We start from the raw sequence: 7,243 nt of genomic DNA on the forward strand, positions 1-7,243 counted from the left end.
TGTTGTCGCCGAACCTTGTGTTATCTGATTTCATCGCGTAACGCGAATGGTGTAGAACTTTGTGGAAGGCACACGGGTCCGAACGATTAGTCTGGAACATTCGACGACTGCTCTATAAAAGCCGATGCACTTGACCCGCTGATCAGATTTTCGACGATCGCCGACTGTGTTCGCTGCTATCGTTGTGCTTTAAGTGTATCCTGTTTTGTGGGCACAGGTTCGCCCAATAAAAGCTAGTTTTGTCTTTCACAGTACTGCTACTGTGTTCTTTCTTCACCGTCACTACCCCGTGACATCTGGTGGAGGTGCTGGGTAAGTCCGGTCATGAATGGTTATCCTTGCCGTGCAGATTCCAGTGGGCGTAATCAGATGTCCTCCAGCGGTGCGTATTTGAGGGCCTTCCCATGCAGTCTTAACCTTCTTCAACTGGGCGGCGATGTGTCCACTCATGACGGAGTAATCAGCACCGGTGTCCACTAAGGCGGTAACTGCGTGGCCGTCGAGAAGCACGTCGAGGTCGGTGGTTCTTTGTCTGGCGTTGCAGTTAGGTCTTGGCGTCGGATCACGGCTGCGTCGTGTTGAACTGAAACTGGAACTTCGCGTCGTCAAGTCGTCTTTCGTCGGTGTAGTCTTGGCTTGCTGACTTCGTCGGGACGGCGGCGTGTCGTCATTAGGTCGTCGAGATGGTTTCTTCATCGACTTCGTCGGCGGCGGAGGATCTTCGTCAGTTCGACGAACAGCAACCGCACCTCCATCGGTTGCTGCTTTTAGTTTTCCGGATATGGGCTCGCAGAGCGGCCCCGAGCTGGACCAGTGTACGGTCGGCGCTGCGGTGACAGGTAGCGGCCTGGTGACGGTGAACGGGATGGTCGTCGAGAGTTCCGCTGAGTGGCGGCTAGGTAATCGGCGATTTCACGTGGGCGCTCGCCAAGCTGTGGACGCGGCGCGTTGACGGCGAACCCTCTCAGTCCCAGGTCGCGGTATGGGCATTGGCGGTACACATGGCCGGCTTCTCCGCAGTGATAGCAGAGCGGGCGGTGGTCGGGGGCTCGCCAAATATCCGTCTTCCTCGCGTAGGTGCGCTGGGCGACGTATTGGCGTGCTGGCTGCGGCGGCGGCAGCGGCGGCGGACGACGGAATTGCGGCGTTGCAGGACCCTGGCGCGGTCGCGCAGGGGGGCCTCGACGGCGGGCGACGGCGGCGGCGTAGGTCATTGCCTCCGGCTGCGGTGATTCTGGTTCCACCTCAGGAACTCCAAAGGATCGGTGCACCTCTTCTAGTCCAGAGGAAAAACGGAGTCGAACAGGTGATATCTTACGCTAGCCGGTCGCTGTCAAAAGCGGAAGGCAACTATTCTACGACCGAAAAGGAATGCCTCGCCATCGTTTGGGCTTCAGCTAAATTTCGCCCTTATCTTTATGGCAGGCCATTCAAAGTCGTCAGTGACCATAACGCTTTGTGTTGGCTAGCGAGTATAAAGGATCCTTCAGGACGACTGGCGCGGTGGAGCCTCAGACTACAAGAATACGACATGACTGTAACCTACAAGTCCGGACGAAAACACTCCGATGCCGATTGCCTATCACGTGCCCCCATTGACCCGCCGCCGCAAGATGACGAAGATGACGACGCCTTCCTTGGCATGATAAGCGCAGAAGACTTCGCTGAGCAGCAACGGGCAGACCCGGAGCTAAAAGGCCTGGTGGAATATTTGGAAGGGCACACCGACGTTGTCCCCAGGGCATTTAAGCGCGGACCCTCTTCCTTCACCCTTCAAAACAATCTCCTCGTGAAGAAGAACTTTTCACCAGTGCGCGCCAACTACCTTCTTGTTGTCCCGTCAGGACTTCGTCCAGAAGTATTGCACGCCCTACATGACGATCCGACCGCTGGACACCTCGGTTTTTCCCGGACACTCTCGAGGATACAACAAAAGTATTATTGGCCACGCCTGACCGCCGACGTCGCCCATTATGTCAGAACATGCCGAGACTGTCAGCGACGTAAGACAGCGCCGACAAGGCCAGCCGGATTACTACAGCCAATCGAGCCTCCTTGCCGACCATTCCAGCAGATCGGGATGGACTTGCTGGGACCCTTTCCGACGTCAACAACCGGAAATAAGTGGATCGTCGTGGCGACAGACTACCTCACCCGCTTCGCTGAAACTAAAGCACTGCCGAAAGGTAACGCAGCCGAAGTGGCGAAATTTTTTGTCGAAAACATCCTGTTTCGACATGGCGCCCCAGAAGTCCTCATCACCGACAGAGGAGCGGCTTTTACAGCGGAGCTCACCCAAGCCATTCTGAAATACAGTCAGACAAGGCACAGGAGGACCACGGCCTACCACCCGCAGACGAATGCCTTACGGAGCGGCTGAATAAAACCCTCGCCGACATGCTAGCGATGTACGTCGACGTCGAACACAAGACCTGGGATGCCGTCCTGCCGTACGTAACATTTGCTTACAACACGGCGGTGCAAGAAACAACACAGATCACGCCGTTTAAGCTGGTTTACGGCAGGAACCCGACGACGACGCTCGACGCCATGCTGCCCCACGTCACTGACGAAGAGAATGTTGACGTCGCTAGCTATCTCCAGCGCGCCGAAGAAGCCCGACAGCACGCCCGCCTACGGATCAAGAACCAACAGAGGACCGACAGCCGACACTACAACCTCCGACGACGCTTTGTTGAGTACCAGCCCGGCGACCGTGTTTGGGTTTGGACACCGATACGCCGACGAGGACTCAGTGAGAAACTACTCCGACGCTATTTCGGACCCTACAAGGTCATCCGACGTATTGGCGCTCTGTACTATGAGATCGTGCCAGACGGCATTTCGCATTCACAGCGGCGCCGCGCACGATCTGAAGTGGTCCACGTGGTGCGCCTTAAACCCTTTCACGGACGCTGACGAAATTCCTTATTTTTTGTTGTTGTTTTCTTTGCTACGGGTGTTTTTATTTCGCTTGTATGTAGCATCGGGTCGATGCTTTTTAAGAGGGGGGTAATGGCACGTGTACTTATCTTTATCGGGCGACCACGTTTCGCCGCTTAACAACTGTAATCGCACAGCGAGGGACGCGCCTGAATGTATCCGATGTTTCTGGAAAGTTATCGATGCTTCTACCTGGCTGTCTGTTGTCGCCGAACCTTGTGTTATCTGATTTCATCGCGTAACGCGAATGGTGTAGAACTTTGTGGAAGGCACACGGGTCCGAACGATTAGTCTGGAACATTCGACGACTGCTCTATAAAAGCCGATGCACTTGACCCGCTGATCAGATTTTCGACGATCGCCGACTGTGTTCGCCGCTATCGTTGTGCTTTAAGTGTATCCTGTTTTGTGGGCACAGGTTCGCCCAATAAAAGCTAGTTTTGTCTTTCACAGTACTGCTACTGTGTTATTTCTTCACCGTCACTACCACGTGACACTATTGAGCAAGTAGAAGCCATTAGAGTCTTAGGGTTATTCCTAGAGGCAAACGGGACAAACAAAAGAACAACACGTCGCAAGCAAGACTGAGGAGGTAGTAAGATTGCTAAGGAGAATCACTAACAGACACAGAGGGTTGGGATAGGAGAGCGCCATGATATTGGTCCACTCTTTCGCCCTGTGTCACTTCTCATATGTAGCTGGGATGCTCAGTTGGACACCGAGAGTTCATTACCACGTTGAACAGAATAATTAAAAGGCCTGTAAAAACAGTGGCATTACCGATTAACACGTCGGATGATAAATTAACGAAATTGGGGTTCCAACAACACAATAGCCGAGATAGTTGAAGCTCAGCAAATTGCCCACAGAGAGAGGCTCTCTGGAACACGGTCAGGTAGAGCAATACACGAAGAGGTATGGTGCCCAGCCGAATAAAGAATTTCACGTGAAGACAAAGTAGAACTAAAACATAGCATAAGAGAGATAATCAAGACGACTCCTTTCTCCAGAAATATGCACCCGGTGCACAACCTGGAAAGACGAAAGGCAAAGCCCAAAGCTCTCCCGCAAGAGATAAAGCACGACAGAGAAGCTTCGGCTTTTGTAGATGCTGCATGGGTCAGAGGAAAGAAAGCCTTCACGGCAGTAATAGTAGATGTAGATGGTCTCACTCGGGATGTTATTACAATCATGCCTAAAGACACGTCAGTCACGGAAGAAGCAGCGATAGCATTGGCTTTAAGGAATAATAGGTGGACGCGAATTTACAGGGACCCTACGATGGCTACTAGACCTTTTACCAAAGGCTTTGTAAACAAAGGGCTGCCGAGCTGATTGGCGAGATGGACAGCCGAGGGATCGAAATTCGCTGGTGTCCTACACACATGGGTCTGTCAATCCATCACGGAAGAATTTAAATCAGATGGCTATCGCAGCTGCACCAGGACGTACTATCCGTGCGCTACGCGACAAGGACTATAACAATATACATACGTTAGAGTGGGGCAAATATAAAAGAAAATAACAATATACAGGAGGAGAACAGGGACCAATTACTTACATCCCTATTGCAAAAACCAGCGTCTTCCAGCGTGAAACCAGCGCGCTTTCTGGCGCTGGGTCGCACTGGGTACGCTGGCACTCGCTGGGACTCACTGGGACACCCGTGAGAAGGCTGGATAAGAGCTGGGTCACACTGGAAGAGACGCTGGTTCCACTGCCATGACGCTGGGGCGCACTGGTTTGTGCTGTACAGGCGCTGGTTCTCGCTGCAGTTCGCTGGTTCGCACTGGTAACTGCGCTGGTTGTGTTTGTGCCGCGCTGGTTCCATACGCATGGACGAGCGCTGCTGAATATTTAATACTTAATTTATACAATTTTATCGCTTGATACTAGTGTCTTGTCCTAAATAACGCTATATCTTGGAGTTATAAAACCCTATTTCGTGTCCCAGCTTGGAATAAAGGTGCGTGAGCTGCCCATGTTTATTCATGCGCACTTGAAACTGAAAATCACTTTCGCTTTTTTTTATTTTCCCTTTGGACTTGGCGGATAGCTAAATTCTTGAACGAAACCACGTAAACGCAGAGGACGCCGCGTTTTTAAGTAGTTCGCACGTAACGTATGACTGGGCATTGTCGCAGTGTTGTGGAGTGGACATGAAATGCAGAAGTCGTTCAGACGCGCGACGGACCCCGAGTTCGAAGCTTATCGCTGAATGATATTATCGCACCAATAACAAAGCTGAAGTGATTCGTGCGCTTCCACTTTCCCTATTGTACTGAAAAAAGTTTTGAGGTTAAAATACGCACTTCTTAGCTTTCGCCAGCTACCCGCGCCGAGATCGGTCCCCACCGAAGCTTAGGCCTAGCGTATCAGCCGAGTCCGTCCTCACGCTATCGGCGCGTCTAGGCTCAGGTATCAAGAAATATAACAAGGATAAATCACTCTATAATTAAGCTTTCGCATCGGTGTTCTTAAATAAACAATTTTTTTCTTGTGTACAGTGTCAGCACAAGAAGCGATGACCGCTGATGTGACGCGTCATAAACACAAGTATATGCGCTATCGCCGAAGGCTCCCAGCACTAGCCTGCGCTTCTCTGACGAGGATATATGACTAGACAGGCATGTTGACTGAAAGGCAACACTGAACTAAGGAAACGTTGCACATCCTTTGCGTGAAGAACAAGAAACGGCTATCGAAATCGGCAGAAACAGCCCATACACCGTCCCGGGTCGGCGGTTCATTTAGGACTTTTTTCGAAGTTAAAATAGCGATCGCAAGTGAAAATCGATGTTCTGGCACTTCCAAGCATAATGCTGAATACGGACAGCAACCTTCTCTTTCTGGTACAGGCGTGAGTTTTAGTTGCTGGGCGATAGCGCATGAACCATGCCTGTACAAGACGTAACTTTGAGAAACAAACTGCTTCTCGGCTTTGACATGGTAAATTACGCTCGTGTTTCCGTCTGCTGGCGTGGCGTAGTGGTAAGGTGTCGGGCTTCGGATCTGTAGGTCGGACGGTCGAATCCTGGTCGTAGCAGTTTTCTTTTTGCGTTTTTTTTAATTTTTTTTTATTGCACTAAAACGCTCCTTGTTGCTTTCTATATTCAAAAAAATATATACGGCGTCCAGGCATCGCATATTTAACGCGCTAGAGCTGTATTTCGCGCGAGTAGCCAGTGTCTCCCAGCACGCTGCGCGATCCCAGCGCCCCAGCATCCAGCGCGCTGCACTGGGCCCATAATCAGGCGCACTGGGCCCATAATCAGGCGCTCTGGGTCCCAGTGGCACTGGGTTTTGCAATAGGGATATAATGAAATCACTAAGCATTACTACATAATCAGAAGGGAATTCCCAGTGCCACACACTAAGCTCAATAGAGCTCAAGCGGTGAGTCTGAGATTGTTACTGACAAGAACTTATCCGAGTCCAAACTTTATTAACAAGCTATATCCGGAAATAGAGGTACCAGTCAGTTGCGGGAAGAATAATGGCATCATTACTCTGGATCATATGCTTCGGCAGTGTCCTGACAGTGTCTTTGACAGACTGTGACAAGGAAAGAGACTGGTGGCGAAGAGCCCTTCACAATGTAGTTCTTTTAGATCAAGTACAGGCCGTCCAGAAGGCCCATTATACGGCGGTAAGGTTAAACCTTACTGTCCCGACGTGGAAGCCGCCTGCGTCAACCTAAGGGTTGGTCTTCAGGACCTGAATAAAGTTCATTATACCATAGCATGTGCAAAGCAATGACATTCACAATGGCTACGCAATATAACGCACACAATGACGACCATCAAACAGGCTATTCATACTTAGCGGCATGCCACTAACATTCATACTTTCCCTAGAAGGGTGGCAAAAATAAGCCTGTCGTCCATATGGCGCACCAACTCTGGCCTGAAGACTCCAGATGTGAGGCGTTGCTACGTGACGCACCACTGCCCGTACTGAGGACAAAAGAGAGCGGTGACGTCCAGCTCGACCCCGCGGTCTGACTGCGAGACGTCTGCTACACGATCGCGTTGACGAAGCTAACGATGCGGCATCCCGCGATAGTGAAGCACTCGACACAGACTGGCATTGCGGCGGGCGGTAGCGTCGCAGACTATTCCAAATGCCGTAGGATGGCCATCATTGAGTATAAATTGCATGCTGCCCGTGTTTCGCTTAATGTGTCAACGCTGAAAAGACAGCGTGCTGTGGACAAACTGAAATAGTGGATCCACATCCGAGCCTTTAATTAAGCAGAGCTGTGGTACCTGCCTGAAGGGCGTGTTTTGAACCGAGATGA

Source organism: Dermacentor albipictus, chromosome 6 (genome assembly GCF_038994185.2).
Source record: "Dermacentor albipictus isolate Rhodes 1998 colony chromosome 6, USDA_Dalb.pri_finalv2, whole genome shotgun sequence".
Taxonomy (NCBI): domain Eukaryota; kingdom Metazoa; phylum Arthropoda; class Arachnida; order Ixodida; family Ixodidae; genus Dermacentor; species Dermacentor albipictus.